Source organism: Clarias gariepinus, chromosome 9, assembly GCF_024256425.1.
Source record: "Clarias gariepinus isolate MV-2021 ecotype Netherlands chromosome 9, CGAR_prim_01v2, whole genome shotgun sequence".
Lineage (NCBI taxonomy): Eukaryota > Metazoa > Chordata > Actinopteri > Siluriformes > Clariidae > Clarias > Clarias gariepinus.
Window position 1 is genome coordinate 16,802,262 of NC_071108.1, and position 17,081 is coordinate 16,819,342.

The following is a 17,081-nucleotide window of genomic DNA, read 5'->3' on the forward strand; positions in this document are numbered from 1 at the left end:
CTCTTCCTGGAAGATTTATATGTTAGTGTAAAATGTTATTTGCCGTTTGAGAGTTGTTTACAAGTTGTTTGGTTTATTCATGTTTAAAGTTCTACCTAAAACATATCAGTTCAGAATTTAGCCAGGTGCTTGCTTTATGTTTTATATACTTCCTTTAAATGCAGGACTGAATAATAATAACACTGAGTGATGTAAGGTCAGGTGGGATTCAAGCCATTACAAGAATAAACAGGCGCGTCACCAAAATGTAACCCAATGTGAAACTGATTATTGGGTAATAACTCAGAATCAAATTAATTAATTGAAGCATATTTTGTCATTTCCATTTTAAAAATGGATCTCACTTTCTTTTTGCTGTGAACATTTTTGTGGAAAGTGTACTTTCCATCCCAAGTTGGCAGCTGTCTGACCTGCAGTTGACCCCACACCTATTGGTGGGAAAAGATACAACCACCTGCACCCCAGCCTGTGGAGCACCTCAAATTTGGAATGGAAATAGAGTGCTAGATACCAGCAAATGATCCCGCATTGGCGTCGTTCATGCAGTGCAGCTATTGGCACAGGGCATGGTCTGAACAAAGGGTGGAGGTTCTCCTGAGCAGGTAGCAATTGAGAGTGAGGGACGTCCACCTGATGGCCAGGTACGCTTTTTCTGTGGTGCTGTACTTACTTTCCAGCACTGAAAGTTTCAGGCTAATGTGCTAAAATAGAGCAATCCTCCCTAACCTGGGACAACATGTCTATCTATTAAACAAAGGGAAGAGAAAAGTCAGGTGCATGTAACAGTGGGCTTCTGCAAAGTCCAACCTCAGGACCACTTTTTAGGTCTTAGGCCACAGATTTATCAATTTGGGACCACAAAGGGGGAAGTTTGTTCATTCTGGGAATTAAGTACAAGTTAAAGGGTTACGTTGTGAAAGTCTACACATAACAGGACCATTACATTGGTCTTGCGTATCAACTGGACTGCAACAGTCGCCGTGTAACTTCTCCAATCCCCCCATGTTGGGAATAGCCTAAAATTCATTACAAACAGTATGAACATCTGCATCCCACTACACCAGGATACTCAGTGTTCTGATCCATGACTCTATGAGATTATTACAACTGGTAGAGCGAGAACACGTCAGAAAATTATTTTAAACTCATCAACCTGAGCTCTCTGTGGCAAAGAAAATCATGGTGGGATCATGGTGGTTTGGGGCATATGCTTGTAGATATACCTTCAGTCCCCGCTCTGCCTTCTTGTGAACTACCATCACCAGAGACACAGAGACTGCTTGGTTTTAAAAGATTTAGGTGTTAAACCTGAACCTCCCCACCTCCATCATTCGTCTCCCCTTATTGTTGACTTCCCCAACTCACTGTGTGACTTAAAAGGGTCCTTGCTATTTCAGAACATGAAACAAAAGTATTTTGGAACATGACATAGGTAGCAATACAAGCACTTTTTCTCCCCGTGCAATTCTCCCCTTTTGCCCTCACAAAGGGAATGAAAGATTTTTCATAATGTATTACATCATTCTAAACTATCTTACAAGTCATGCTTTCCAGCATTTGATTAAGCAGTTCCATCAAAAAAAAAACAAGACTGTTGAATCACTTGTTGCACAGAGTCAGTGTTTCCCAGGTATTGCATTGCATAGTCCACATCACAAGCACAAAGTAATCCCCACATGCAGTCCAATATAATGGCCCAAAGAATTCATTCACAATTCTCTCAAAGGAATTCTCTTGATCAGAGGCAAAGGGTGCAAGAGTGCTTTTGAGGTGGCTGGTGGTACCAGTTGACACTTGGAAAATAACATGCAGCATTGGCATACATGCTCTTTAATGCCAATCAAGTAGAAATGGGCCATGACTCTTTTCTTGCCCCAGGTGCCCTGCCATTATGTTATGAGCTGTCTGTTAGATAATTTTGTGATGGCTCTTTGGAACCAAAAACTGGGTTGTTTCTTATCCCATTACTCAATACAGTCTGTAATAATTACTGCTAAATAATGGTGGGAGATTGCAACATCCAGCTGTAATCAGTGCCATACTTATTGGCCAAACACCTGCTTAAGAGCCTTGTTGTGCTTGCGTATCTGCAATAGAGGCTAATCCTTCATGGAAGAGCGAGAAAGGGAAGAGGAAAAAAAAGAGATAGAGAGTTTAAGAGGAGTCTTGTCATCGCCTACACTTTTGTACACAGACAAACGGTCTTCTGCCAACTCTGCAGCATCCATCAGCAACACTTGAGAATGGCACTGGGCCCACTCCCCTGTTGCTGATGGCAGCTGTGTGATGAACTTCTCCAGCACCAGCAGTTCAGCAACAGCATCAACATCACCTTTCCCCACCAACAGCAAGCGGCAGCATTCATCCCAGAGATGCTGAATGCAACCGGGTATTTGTGCTTGCTGTGGCTCATGTTGCAGATGCAATGATGATGTTGTTCATAGTTGTACATAGGCTCTGGATTCATTGTGCCCTTGACCATGATAAAGCAGTAACTTACCTTTTTGATCCACACAGGCCTTGGAAAACAACCAATTTGTTGCCCTTGGAGGGGTAGTTTCATGGGAACACTGGGGTTAATGAAAGAAACAGAAAATGTGGAAACATAACAAGGTAGAACAATAAATTCTCATTTTTATTGAAGATTCAAGATTTAAAGAACTTTATTAATCCCAGAGGAAAATTTGTTTGTCTTAATGACAGTTGCTTTTCATTGTTTTAAAAGAGTAATAAATAAGATGGGGGGAGGGAGAAAAACACATTACCAGTAGTAGATTATTGTTTGGTAGGGTTGGGACCTTTTAAAGAGCTACACATTATGCTGTTACTAAAGAACAGTCACTACACTTGGACACAACATTTTTAAAAATGCTTATGCGCACACACACATGTTTACTGTGTTATAGTAAACAGTACATGCGCACAGATGTTGACTATATAATTCATGCACGTGCACTGAGACTGAACATGAGATTACCCACAATCCCAAAGAGCAAGAGAAAGAAAAAACATTGGCTATGTTGTGATCATGTGACACTCGGCAGACAAAGCACATGCATACTACTCATATTTCAAGACTTTGGTCGTTTATCAAGTTAAAAGCCATTTAAAAATGGCTACAGTAATCGGAAAAAGGCTTAAATATGTATGGGAGCATACAGAATCCTGAATTGTGGAGCACTGGAAAAGGTCATGTGGTCTGACTCGTCCAGAATTACCCTGTTCCAGAGTGAACAGGGTAAGAAGAGAGGCTGATTAAGTGATGTTTCCATCATACCTAGTGGCTACCGTACAAGCCTGGGGGCAGGGTTATGATCTGGAATTGCTTTAGTTGGCCAGGTCTAGGTTCAGCAACATTATGTGCCCAAAGATGAGGTCAGTTGACTACTTGAATATACTGAATAAACACAAGTTTAAAGCATCGTCACAGCTGGACTGTTATAGATATCAAAAAACTGTTCACAATTTTGCATCCCCAGTGTCTTCAGATCATGCTTAGTGGCAATCATATAATTCTCCTAGGAGGAGTATATCAAAATCAATTGGGTTCATTCTGCAAATTACCCAAAATAACTGACTTCCTGTTGAGTAGACCCCATGACATCTAAGAATAATGTTGTTGGTCTTTCCGATGCTCTCATTAAGGGGTTGACACAGCAGTCCAATCTGCACAATGACTTGTTTACGCCAAATGGCCTTTCTGATGCAACCATTCCATTTTATCCGGGCTTGGGATTGTGATTGTATCTAGTGGCTGGGGTTTGGGCATTGGGTGGGAATAAAATAATGTTGTTGGTCTTTCAGCTGCTCCCAGCAAGGGGTCGCCACAGCGAAATATCCAGTCTGCACAACAACTTGGCACAGGTTTTACGCTGGATGCCCTCCTGATGCAACCCTCCCATTTTATCCAGGCTTGGGACCAACACTGCATCCAGTAGCTGGGGGGTTTGGGCACTGGCTGGGAATCGAACCCGGGTGAAACACCTACCACTGGGTCACCAGTGCCCTGGGTGGGAATAAAATAATAATCCTTGTCCTACTATGACATAACGGGGCAGATGTCATAGTGGTTGGGCCCTAATTATAATCCTTGGAAAAACAAGAGGTCCCGTCACACAAACTATGACAACATAGCTGTTTTTATTTTGGTGGCAACAGTGTATAATTGTGCATTTGTATGTGTACATAAATTTCACTGCACAGTTGTTTGTGTGACTGATTTAGTTTGTGAGTATATCTGGGCATTTTACTTCAGATGTATTAACTCTCTGTATACAGTAAGCTTTAAACATATTTATTAGTATGTTTTATCTATATATATATTTTTTGGGGTTTGTTCTATAATCGCAGCAGCCTCCAGTCACTGCAGCAAAATCTCGTTAAACCTCGTGCGCGAGTGTGAAATATCGCGGTCTTTGCCCCTCTTCCTCACTACGTAATGTGCCGTGCTGCTTATGGCGGCGCTGGTGACAGTGCTGAAAGCTGTTGGGGTGAGTTTTTTCATGTTTTCTTTGTTTGGTGTCCGAATTTGCACAACGAAACGTGAATATAAAAGTCAACACCTTGTATTTATGGTAATTCGGGATGTTGGGCTGGTGTGTTTTAAGTGTGTGTATTGTTTTCAGCCCAGAGGGAAGGCCTGGGGTGGGGGCAGCGCTCTTCACCATATGATTCGCCCTACAGCTCTCCGGCGGTGTGCTTACATACTTTAATAAACACTAGGCGCGATAGCTGTTAGCTATTTGTAGCTTTTGTTGTCTGAATCGCTCCGAGTTGAAAGATTATTTTAGTTAGCTTAATTGTTTTTTTTTACGCGTTACTGCTCAAAATGGCTTTGATGAAGCAATCGAGTTGTTGTACCAACGTGGCTCGCTAACTGACGGTTTATGCTAAGCAACGCGTTTTATTTAGCCAGTTCTCAGTAGCTAGCCAAATTAGCCAGCGAGATAGTTGCGATAACGGTTAGCTCGAAAGCGTTTAACAGTAATATTGTTAGTCGTTTTTCTTTGTTCGTCGACTGACAGTTTCTCTGAGGTGGAAAAAAAACGTCTAACCACACGAGCGACACACACGTGTTATGTGTCTTTTGGAAACACGGCATTGTGTAGCAGTAGCTAGCGTAATGAACAGTTGCACGCGCGTGTGTGTACTGTTAGCTAGCTAACTGCGTATGTAGATATTTATATTAAACAGTATCATTTTTGCATAATACACGCAATTATAAACAGTACATAATCATTATAATACACAAGTAAAATCCGCCCCCACACCCAAATTAAATTTAAATAGGACAGGTTAAAATAAAATGAGGTTTAAGCATTATTTTTGCAAGGTAGATGTAAGTTAAACAACCAGTTCACTGTCTTTCAAGCATTAAGAATAAAGATTAGTCCTGCTTATTTGCTTCAGTTTTGTCACTGGTGTCTGATATTTGTATCTCTAAAAATTCTATCTATTATACATATAGATAAAATCTATATCTTTTTGTTTATCATGACTTATTTCCTGGTGAACAGCACCAGTATTTTGCTGTAGTACAATCCCTTATTTGAGATTAATATCTTGGTTTGTGAGTGTGTTACCTGAGTGTGGGCACACGGGTCTGTATTATACAAAAATGAGCATCCTGAGCAAGCTGTAGTCTTTTGGGATCACAATGAATCGAGCTGAAAGTTCGTGTCAGTTTGGCACTACATGAAACCAGTGTCAGAAAGTGAAAGATTAATCCCCACTTCCCCAAAGACTTACAGTATTTCGTAATGTGTTTGCACAGTTGTGTAAGAAGCTGAAATTTTCCATGCTTAACAATTTAGTGTGAAAATATTTCGTTTAAAATATCTGGGTGAACACTGTAAATGTGATTGGTTGGATGAAATCAGGGCTAAGCACATTCGCTGCAAATAGGATAACTGAGTATTGATTCATTTCCTGTGGTTTAATAAAGATACCCAGTGTACTGGAGAACTCGTAGCATGGCAAATACGAAACCAAACAGATTATGCAAGCATAAAACCTCGGAAAGGCAGTTTTGTCTTTGCAGTTCTGGTATACAGATTTTTTTTATTCAATATGCTGAGGTTATTACATCTGCTCTTGTTACACCTTTGCACAGGCGACATGTAACTGTCCGCAGATGACCCTAATATGTCTGACGCTGGTTAGGTAGGTAATAATGGCCCTGAAATTTCTTTAGTTATAAGAAGCTATTCTGCATTGTTGCAGGTATGGCAGGCTTAGGTTCTGCACTAAAGGACTGTGACAGCTCTGGCTCGGTTGCTTACTTTGTCTCTGTGACTTAATATTTTTTTGTTGCTTTAATTTCCTTGCTACTTCCTGGAGCGCTTTCCTCCATGTCAGGGATTACTTATCATTCTGCTGCAAAGAAAATGTCCTGTCTTTGATAAATCTGTCAGTCAGTTTCATAGAATTGGTCATTACACAGGCCGTGCCTTTCTTAGAAAGAGCAAGCATGTGTCTAAAAACGTTTTAGTGGTGCTAGATATAAGGTCAGGCTGAATGTGGCACTGGACTATAGAGAGTCACTGCTGGCATGCACTGCTTTTGGCCTGTCTGGTCATAGCTTTGGAGCACATGCTGTACAGTTCTCATAACACATTGGGAAAGCACTTCCTGAGAATTTGATGTCTTGTCTGCATTATTAGGTATAGTATACTAATCACAGTTTTAGGGATATCTTCTAAAGCAACACAACTGAGTTTGACCTCTCTGAACCAAAGTGTGCTTTAAAGGTAACCCTGTTAATGTGCTCATTTTTATGAAGGTCCCTAAGTTAAAACCTGACCCATTTGAAAAACATGGCATAACGTCACAACAAGCTCATTGCAACACACACCGACTTAGTGGTGTCAGATCGGGGGGCACATTCATAGCCCTATTCACATTGGATTAGTTTACCAAAAGGTTGTCTAATAATTAAAAAAAAAAAAATCTATCTCCTTAGTAATTAATCTCTTGCATTAGAACAGCAATTAAATTACCACAGGAGGAGTTCCTAGGGATGATCATACATAGTTTACAACATGGGTCCAAACTGTCAAAAAGGCTCTTGGTTGGAGGAGGACAGTTGTTTATCAATTTGAGGTAAACTGCATTTGTTCCAGCACCAATTTAGAAATAACAATAAAACAGTCTCACATTACATAAGTAGCCTAACAATTAGCACAATTATCTTCCCTGTTTAATATCTATGGGGTTTAATATCTTAAAATAAACATCAGTAAAACAGCATGGATCAGTTTTCTCAGAGGAGGATGGAGAAAAACAAATAAATTGGAAATAAAATCAGTTTGTACTACACCTACATTGTTTTTATTTATATCTATAACTTTTATTATATTTGCATTATATAGTTTTATACTTTAGCTACATTATATAATCTACGGTTTGCCTATTGTAATTGCCTTAATTTATTGATGCACATAAGTTATTTATTCATTGGGAATTGCCCACCTCTAGGAGGAAGTGACCAGGTCTGGTTTAAATCAATACAGAGTTGACCTCCATGAGCAAAACAAAAAAAAACGAATTTGGTGCTTAGTTCCTTTTGCTGTTCTGTCTGTTATATTGAAAAGTTATGAACTACTTAAATGGACTAAAGAACCAAATCTCTCGTGTCAAGGCGTCAGGGAGAGCAACAGCTAGAGTTACAGAGGTGTACAGGCTATAGGGCAAAGTTTTTCAAACCAGTTTTCAAGTCATGGGGAAATAGTTGATGTTTGTACATATGTAAATTATGATATGCTTATAAGTGGACAATTAATCTATTAAACTGGCTATACAAATGTAGTTCTAAGATTACACCTAAAAAAAAAAACAATTTTCCAATACTGTCTATGAAACTTGAAGAATCATCCAGTATTGGTAATATTTCTCCATTGAAAATAACATTTTAAATATTTGTTTTAAAACCTGAAGCATTTCATTTAAAATTTATGGAAAATACATGGATTAAAAATGAGGAGAGTGCTCTTTTGTTAATGTAAAAACTTTAAAAAAAAACGGAGATGGTGTTAACCTACAATGATTCAACCCCAGGACAGTTAATTATGAAAGCTTGAAATGTCTGTATTAGGCAACGTTACCTGAACAGTATTTAACGAAATATAAAGCACGGAATGTTTCAGGGCATCACCTCATTAGCAATAGAAGCATTGAATAAGCAAACAATAACACACGGCACAAAATGCAAGATGAATCACATATTCATATACCACAACACAACTTGCATATAAAAAAAAATTAGTAAGCAGAACAGAAGCTCTCAATTCCTTTTTACTCTTCAATGGTTTGGCAAAGTGTGACCTTATGTTTTGGCTACAAAGTACACCATGAATGTTTTTATTAGAGAAAATTCATAGCCTCCTGCCATTCACGGTTGTGACAGATTTCATGACACTCGCAGGTCTGCAAAATTACAGTATATACTTTTTCACAACACAGCAAGTGGCCATGTTACCTAATGTCTACATTATAGGTTTAAACTTCTTGGCTGATATTGATCTGATATTGATAGGTGTCATCTAAAGTAATAAGTTATGAGAATTTGAGGCACATACAATGAATGTGATTATATATTAAAGATTAGTTTAAAAAAGCAGGGAATATGTAAGGCTTAAAAAAAAGAGCGACTTTACTTAAAAATGTCAAATGTGTTCTCTTTTTAGTTTAAGATTTTTTTCCATCACGGTTATAAAAACAATAACAAACTTCTGGCTAAAGCTTGATTTGCGCTTCTGTCTGAACACACATCTAATACTTCATGGGCTTAATCAGTCACTATCAAACACACCCCACCACAGTGATCAGATGATAGTGATGTTTAATTAAATGAATGTGGAAGCAGGCAGGATTTTCATGTGTTTTGGCACTGTCTCAAAACCCTTAATTACAGCAAGGTGCTGAAAAACACTTTTCCCATGTCAGTAGGAAAAGCTTGCTCTTTTTAATTCAAGCACCTGTTTTCCTTTTTTTGTGGCATATTGATTAACCGATGGATAATCATAAAATGAAACTAATTATGTAGTTTTATCTGCACTTCTGTATTTTGCTGTATTTCTCTATTACTTTATGTGACTCGTTAGTCCATAGATCCGTTTGTTTAATGTTAAAAGGATTAACCAAGAAGCCAACTGCATTTGTCCTTTTTGATGAAGCAAGCTTGAGATTGCTATGCTGTTCCATAAATACACATGTATCCTGGGCGATGTGTCAAGACTTGTTGATCCAGTGGAGTGTGTGCAGTTCAGTCAGCTGCCTTTTTGACACATGTGCAGAGTGGCAGCTCGACAGACTGTATTTTAGGCCTGTGTGCCTATGGGCTAAGAATTTGGAGTTTTAGTCAAACATGAGTCTCGGGCATGTGTATCCTGTCAGAGATGCAGTTGGTAGATGTTTACAGGTGGCGAAATGGTAAATTTATTAGCTGAGCGACAATGTAAATTTGCAGTGTATTAAAAGCTTAAAGTTTAAATTTCCAGATGTGCGATTGTTTAAAAAATAAATAAATGAATAAATAAATAAATACACACACACACACACACACACTCTCACCTAAAGGATTATTAGGAACACCATACGAACACTGTTTGACCCCCTTTCGGCTTCAGAACTGCCTTATTTCTATGCGTCATTGATTCAAGAAGGTGCTGAAAGCATTCTTTAGAAATGTTGGCCCGTATTGATAGGATAGCATCTTGCAGTTGTTGAGATTTCACATCCAGGGCACGGAACTCCTGTTCCACCACATCCCAAAGATGCTCTATTGGGTTGAGATCTGGTGACTGTGGGGGCCATTTTAGTACAGTGAACTCATTGTCATGTTCAAGAAATTTGAAATGATTCAAGCTTTGTGACATGGTGCATTATCCTGCTGAAAGTAGCCATCAGAGGATGGGTACATGGTAGTCATAAAGGGATGGACATGGTCAGAAACAATGCTCAGGTAGCTCGTGGCATTTAAACGATGCCCAATTGGCACTAAGGAGCCTAAAGTGTGCCAAGAAAACATCCCCCACACCATTACACCACCACCACCAGCCTGCACAGTGGTAACAAGGCATGATGGATACATGTCCTCATTCTGTTTATGCCAAATTCTGACTCTACCATTTAAATGTCTCAACAGAAATCGAGACTCATCAGACCAGGCAACATTTTTTCATTCTTCAACTGTCCAATTTTGGTGAGCTCGTGCAAATTGTAGCCTCTTTTTCCTATTTGTAGTGGAAATGAGTGGTACCTGGTGGGGTCTTCTGCTTTTGTAGGCCATCCGCCTCAAGGTTGTGCGTGTTGTGGCTTCACACTTTTCTGCATACCTCGGTTGTAACGAGTGGTTATTTTAAAGTTGCTCTTCTATAAGCTTGAATCAGCCGGCCCATTACCCTTTGACCTCTAGCATCAACAAGGCATTTTCAGGACTGCCGCATACTGGATGTTTTTCCCTTTTTACACCATTCTTGTAAACCCTAGAAATGGTTGTGCGTGAAAATCCCAATTCAGTTTGGAGTTCATTGGTTAATTAGATAATTGAATCAATGAGAAATTGAACAGGTGTTTCTAATAAACCTTCTGTCTAAACACACGGACTAATATAAATGAATTTATTTATGGATTCATGAAGGTGTAAAAGTTACGCACATTCAGTCAAAACCATAGTTTTTGTTGCGGTTTTTATCTTTTTCCAGTTTATTGATTTGTAGTGCTATACTCCTTCAATGATTATGACACCAAGGCAGGTCATGAGGATAAACAGTCAATACTCTACAGTGTGTTGTGTTTAGGGCTGGGCGATATGGCTGAAAACTGTATCACGATATCAGCGTTTTATATCGGTCGATATCGATAATTATTGATATTTTTACGACCCATTTATAGAATACGGACCAGGAGAAAAATATATTACATTTAAACTTTTTTTTTTAAAACTTAACCTTCCTCTGATTATAGTCCCCTCAGTTAAGACAGAAATGTCAATAACCATGATAATTAAAATGTAAACACAAGTCTAAAGTCACAATGAACACAACAATTATCTCTTAACATTTAAGGTGCAAAATGAAAGAAAATGTAAGAAATGCTTAATAAAGTGTAATAAAATAAGTGCATTTTTTGCTTTTGAAGAGGAATCCAGCAGACCAGCATGAGACAACGACATGGCGCAACCAAACATAATACTGTTACATGATTGACGTTAGTGTATCACTCTCTAAGTTGCTAGGTTACTAGGAGAGCGAGTGCCTTTGTTAATGCAACTGTCACGGGCAACCGGAAGTGGACCGGAAGACTAGCAGTTAGCCCCTGTAGCGTGGACGGTAAATCCAAACGCGGAAATAGCACGAACTGGCAGGAGAACCACGCGAGTCATTGTAAGAACTCTCTCACGCCGAGAGCAAGAGTTTACACAATTATACTCGCTGTTGCGGGAGAGAGGTTGATTTTACGGCAGCTGTTTACGGGAGTGTAGTCCAGTGCATGCAATGCTTTGTGGGTAATGCAATCCAATGTGTGTGAATGCGGAAATGTGAGATGCGCTGGAATATAGAGCCTGAACCTGTTTTCTTTTAGTAGTTTTTGGTTTGATTTAAGTACGGAATCCACCCGGAAGTTTGAAATATCGCCTGACAACGCAGAAAATAAAACAATGGACATGCATCGACTCGTTTGTCTTTCCCATCACTGCATGGGCATGAATTAATGGGCTGTTGCGCTGCTGCGAGAAACGACAAAATAAAGCGGAGAAGCTAACACCGCATCCTAGCAACACGCACGCAATAGATCCGGTGAAGCGTCGGAAACGGCATGAGCAGACTTTATGACTAAGCAATGTGAAGCGCCATCTTGTCTCCTTTTATTCTTCCTGAATCGCGACCTTACAACTTTAGGGTCCTAGTGCCGGTCGCGGAGCAAGTGCGCATGACAGCAACCAAATTAGCTTCGCGACCTCTGTTTTCTTTCGACAAATATCGATCACGTGTCTATCACATATCGTTATCGTTTTGTCGCCCAGCCCTAATTGTGTTGCCCTCATGTTACGTTAAGCTGTGATGTTGACTAGGTTAGGTGTACAATATTGAATGCATTTTCCACTTAGAGTGTTTTCAACTTATGCTTATTCAAGGAGCTTTATTGTCATACCAGCACACTTCCATGTTCTGGTACGAAGGCATAACCGTTTTATAAAAAATTTTTAAAAAAGTCAGGGACTATCTTTATAGTACTTAAACTCTAGCATCGTTCATGCTAAATCATCTCCATGGGGGGAAAAATAACTTTACTGTTTAGATGGTTTACGAACTAAATTGCATTTGAGCTCTCCTGTGTAATGAGTAATGTGATGAGATTCTGCATGTGCAGTAGTGATTAAGGTCCATCACACCACTGCCAAGTGCTTTCCAGTTCAACATATCCATGTACCAAATGTGTTACTTTCCCCATTTATTTGTGAATAAATAAGCAGTATTTTATCAATGTGTCTTCTACAGGGTGTCCGTGCAAAATATAAGCGGACAGGTAGATAAATCGCATTAAATTCTTTGTCAAGCCCCGCAGTCCAGTGAAGGCACTATTGTGCGTACCTGGTCATCTGTTTTGGTCGCTTCTAGCTACAAAAGCAGCATCTAATGCAACTTAGATTATGTATAGCAAATTGCCTGCATTAACTATAAATAACTACATTAAAAGTGAGTTTTGAGACTCCTCAGAAGTTGATGGATTTATGTGGCTCAGTCTTATTCTACATTTGCTAGTGTGCCCGGTGTAGGACATGTTGCATGGAGAGCCCAGATTGGGGTCTGGCAGGATGTGAGGGTGCCATAAAATGTTTTTTCAATTACTTTTAATAACATTAGTTTTTTACTTTTAATCATCTTCTTATGGTGATAAAGAAGACATATGCACACTTTTCTACTTATTTGGCTGAAGTAGGGGCCAGTGGAAATGGAAACAAAAATTCTCAGCTAAAAACCCAATTGGTGTCTATAAAAAAATGCATTTATCACATTTCACTTTTTGTTGAGCTTTTGACCTGTTATTCATATAAATGAGTATCGGCTGCTAATAAATAACTTTTCTTTTTTCTTGCTGTTGCTGGTGCACATCTGTTAGAAACATCAGCTGTTTTTTTTAATCGCTAGGTTTTTTTTATTGGAAGTAGCTTATGATGCTAATACAGCATTGCAGTAAAAGTACATGAATACACAAGGATCATCATTTATCTTGGTTCAGTTAAACTTAAGTTAATAGGATGTGTTTTATGTTGTATTTTTTCTTTTGGGTGAAATACAACTCAAATAGTTTAGTGTGTTTTAGTCGGGCAACATTTTTCTAGTTTAGGTGGTACCTTGCCATTAAAATTTACGAACTTTAAAATGAAGTAAAATATGAAATAAATGGGCATCCTCACTTGACCTTAATTAGATTTTTCTTGACACCGGCTGCTTAAAAAACAAAACTGAAAGTGGCTTTGTTTTCTTTTTCCTGACGTCCTTGATAACATATCATTCTTGGGACAAAATCTCGCACACACAAAAACTCACTTTGCTTGGTTTTTCTCTGTTGCAAACAAGTTTTGATCGGCTACCAGAAGTACGTGTGACCTGCTCGGTCGCTTGTACAGTGAATTAATAAGAAATGTTCCACAACCCAAAAATATTCACATAAAAAATAAACAATACAAAATTAAAAGTGAAAATTAAACAAATGAATCTGCACTTTACCTTTGAAAAAAAAAAATCCTGACAGCAGTGTTTCCATCAGAGTGTTTGTGAAGCTGAAGTAAGATGAGCGAGAAGAGGGAGGGGGCTACTGTGTAGGACGACTCTCTCATGCACAGAGTCTGTCGGAAAACTTCTTTAACAGAGAACCTCGCTTACACACGTGCTCACACACACTAACGGAATCGCTGCTTCCTGACAGACACTCTGGAAACTAAATCTTTAACAAGGAACCTCTCTAATGGCGCTTGCTTTTACTTTACGTGCCTGGATGTTGATTATACGAGTTGACTGAGACTAAGTGTGTGAAACGATTACCCACAATTCTTTAGCGTGTGTGCTAGAGAAAAATCATTGACTCAGTTGTTGTCATGTGTTGCTCGGCAGACGAAGCGCATGCATACTACTTGTATATCAAGACCTCGCTTGTTTATCAAGTTAAATGTTATTAAATTTATCTCGTCTTGCAAAAAAACGCCCGCACATCAAGTTTTCCCAATCCAAGGTTCCACTGCATGTTGAAAATTCCTTGCATGTCAAGGCAAGTTGCTTGAGAAATTTAAATTCTTAAGTTGAATATCCGCTAGGCAGGGTGTTTGTATGCTGAGGTACCACTATAGTTGGATCCCTATTTACTCACTTGTGCTTGTTTTGAAAGCCATTTTTCTTCCTATTTTTTTTTTCCACTCATGGTAAATTCTCTCTACTTGGTGTGATGACTGATTTGCTCTTTATTTTAATTAGGCTACTTCTGGGTTGAATGCCTCACACTAATGCCTTACTGTGGTGGTGTGGCATATTCCATCCACACCATCCACAAGCTCCTTTAGCTTGATGTTTGGAAACTGGGCTTTCCTGAATGTATAAAGACAGTGTTTAATCTTTGTCTCTCTCTTCTTTCTCTACACAGTATGAAGTGAAAAAGAACTGACTTTTGTACCATCTGAAACTCCTACTTCAAGTTCAGATCAATCGAAAGAAACAAATCAAGGAAAAAACTAAAAGAACCACCTGAAAACGACCCAATGACGCACCAGTTTTGAATAAAAGCCGAGACCGAACTTCGACGACGACCAAACTAAGCAACCAAAGAAATAAAACAAACCGGCTACATCTGACGCAACCGACCATCGACGTTAACGGCAAAGACGATTTGTGATCTGAGACAAGAAGTTTGTGCCTACTCAACAGCTTTGACAAAGCACACGTCCCAACGCTGCTCCAAGCCCTCCTTATCCTCCCCGCACTTCCACTCCACTGGGGTGCGGAGTGGGCTGCTGTCTGCTAGTTAACTTTCTTTCTCTCCCTGTTATTTCGCGCTGTTCATCTTGTCCCAACCAGTGTTCTCACCTGCATTTGCCTCGTTTCATTTCGTTTGTCCCTTTTAATTGTTTTTTTGAAAGTTTCTTTTTCCTCCCCTTAAAAAAAAATAGAACGTGTTCCAAGCATCTGAGGAAAACATAAGCATACGTGTGCTTTATTATAAAGAGATTAAATCTTTGGCTCAGTGTTAAGTGTGACGTCGACACCGTATCGGACATCTAAGCAAGGTGGGTACCTCTGATCGCATCTTTACTGTTTTTAAGTGAAAATTACTAAAACCAATGTTACTGAAACACATTTCTGGTAGACGATCAACAGAATGCTTTGTGAATTTATGGATGTTTTTTTCATTGTTAATCCTCTTTTCTAGACTTTTACAGAGGTTTTTTAGATAAGCGGTTAATAAGTAACAGCATGTTAAGAAAGTGATCATTCTTTCCAGGCTGTACACGAAGTTATAGTACTTTTTGTAATTTCAAAAAACCACATGTTACAGATTTTTAGGTCAATCTATGGTCAAAAGTCAATGCCAATTTGATTCATTCCACATATTTGGCTAGTTTAGTTTTTGTTCACTACTGAGGATGGGGAACAATTAACACAAAGGTAGTAGTTAACCTGCATATTGGAAATGATGAACACAATTTAATTAGGTTTTACAAAAGCACACTTCACGTTATAGGCTCAAATAGGAAAAGATTTTTAACCAGAATACTATTTACTCTTGATGCCCTTCTGTTTCATAGCTTTCCAGTTTTCTGAAATTGGTGCGCTACGAAACTCATTATATTATAAACATGTGACATCGTCATTAAGCTAAAATTATACCAAACATGAATTTTGGCAAATCTCTTACCCAACTTTGCTTTTACCTGTGTTCACCCTCAAACCTTAAAAATGATCTGCCCAGGGAACTACTTTGTTTCCCCGCCTCCCTCCCCCCCCCCCCCCCCCCCCCACACTATTGCTCAACCCTTTTCACATTTGCACTAATATAAATCAATAACGTAGGTCTGCAAAGGCAAATAAATTGAAGCCCAAAATGTCGTGTAGAAGTCAAGCCTAATGCAGGTGTGGTAAATTTGACCAGGGTTGTATGGGAGAATAATGGGCAGTCCCTGGAAAGGCTTTGTAGAGTTTACCTTGCCTGCGTCGCCTCCTGCTGCATTTGTTAGCGCTGATCTGAGCAGCACCTCTACTGTCGGCCTCAGCCTGTCTCCATATGGCAGATCCGTAAGTGCCGTCCGTCTGCCTTTCATCCCACCCTCCTTCCTACCCCACCGTCCTTCTTCGCGCTCTTTAGCTCGTTTTTCCATCCACGCCCTACTTTCACTCTGCTCTGTCCAGTCTAACCTTTCCATCACCCCATACCCAGCCTTCAGGCTCAGAGACTAGCTTCGGCTCAGAAATTGTCAGAGGTAGCAGGCAAGGCCAGGGATATTGTCTTACTTACCTTGGTAAGCATTTTCTCTCTAGTGGTCAGAGGGGACCTGTCAGGGTATTTTTATTATTTTTTTTACTTTTTTTTTTTATTTAATTTTATTTAATTTACATTTCTTGCGATAAAATAACGCATGCCAGATTTTAATCATTTCAAACTGGCTACTTCAGTTCTCACAGAAACCTGACTTGCCTTATAATGTGTTGTGCCTGGAAAGGCCTGATGTATTGATTCTCAACCCTGTTAAGCAGATCAGTTACTTGCTAAAAAGAGTGATACAAATCCCATTAGAATTTTAATGCAATGTAATAAAACATGCACAGAGTAGTTTAATATAATTCTGAAACTGAGTCAGAATATCATGCTTGGACTAGGTTTCATTCCTTTTTGAAATACTATAATTGTGTGCAAGTTATTTTTATAATTCTTTTATAAATAGTTCTTTGTGAAGGAACCTTTTTTCAAATGCTTAGAGTGGCAGAAATGGCAGGATGTTGCTTTGAGCCATTACCCTTTGTAAAATGAGCAAATTTTATATAAAAAAAAAAAATCAAACCTGACCTCTTATTTGGGCTGCATTACCAGCC

General features: G+C 39.1%; 1 protein-coding gene across 3 annotated transcripts in view; it reads left to right on the forward strand.

Annotated features, from left to right (window-relative positions):
* Window positions 1–4,421: 4,421 nt before the first annotated feature.
* csde1 (cold shock domain containing E1, RNA-binding) overlaps window positions 4,422–17,081 on the forward strand; it is a 28,662-nt gene continuing 16,002 nt past the window's right edge. For all 3 annotated transcript variants that reach the window (XM_053503676.1, XM_053503677.1, XM_053503678.1), the window contains exons 1-2: window positions 4,422–4,490; window positions 14,641–15,280. The gene's annotated coding sequence lies outside the window, so the exon portion shown is untranslated. The remainder of the gene's footprint in view (window positions 4,491–14,640; window positions 15,281–17,081) is intronic.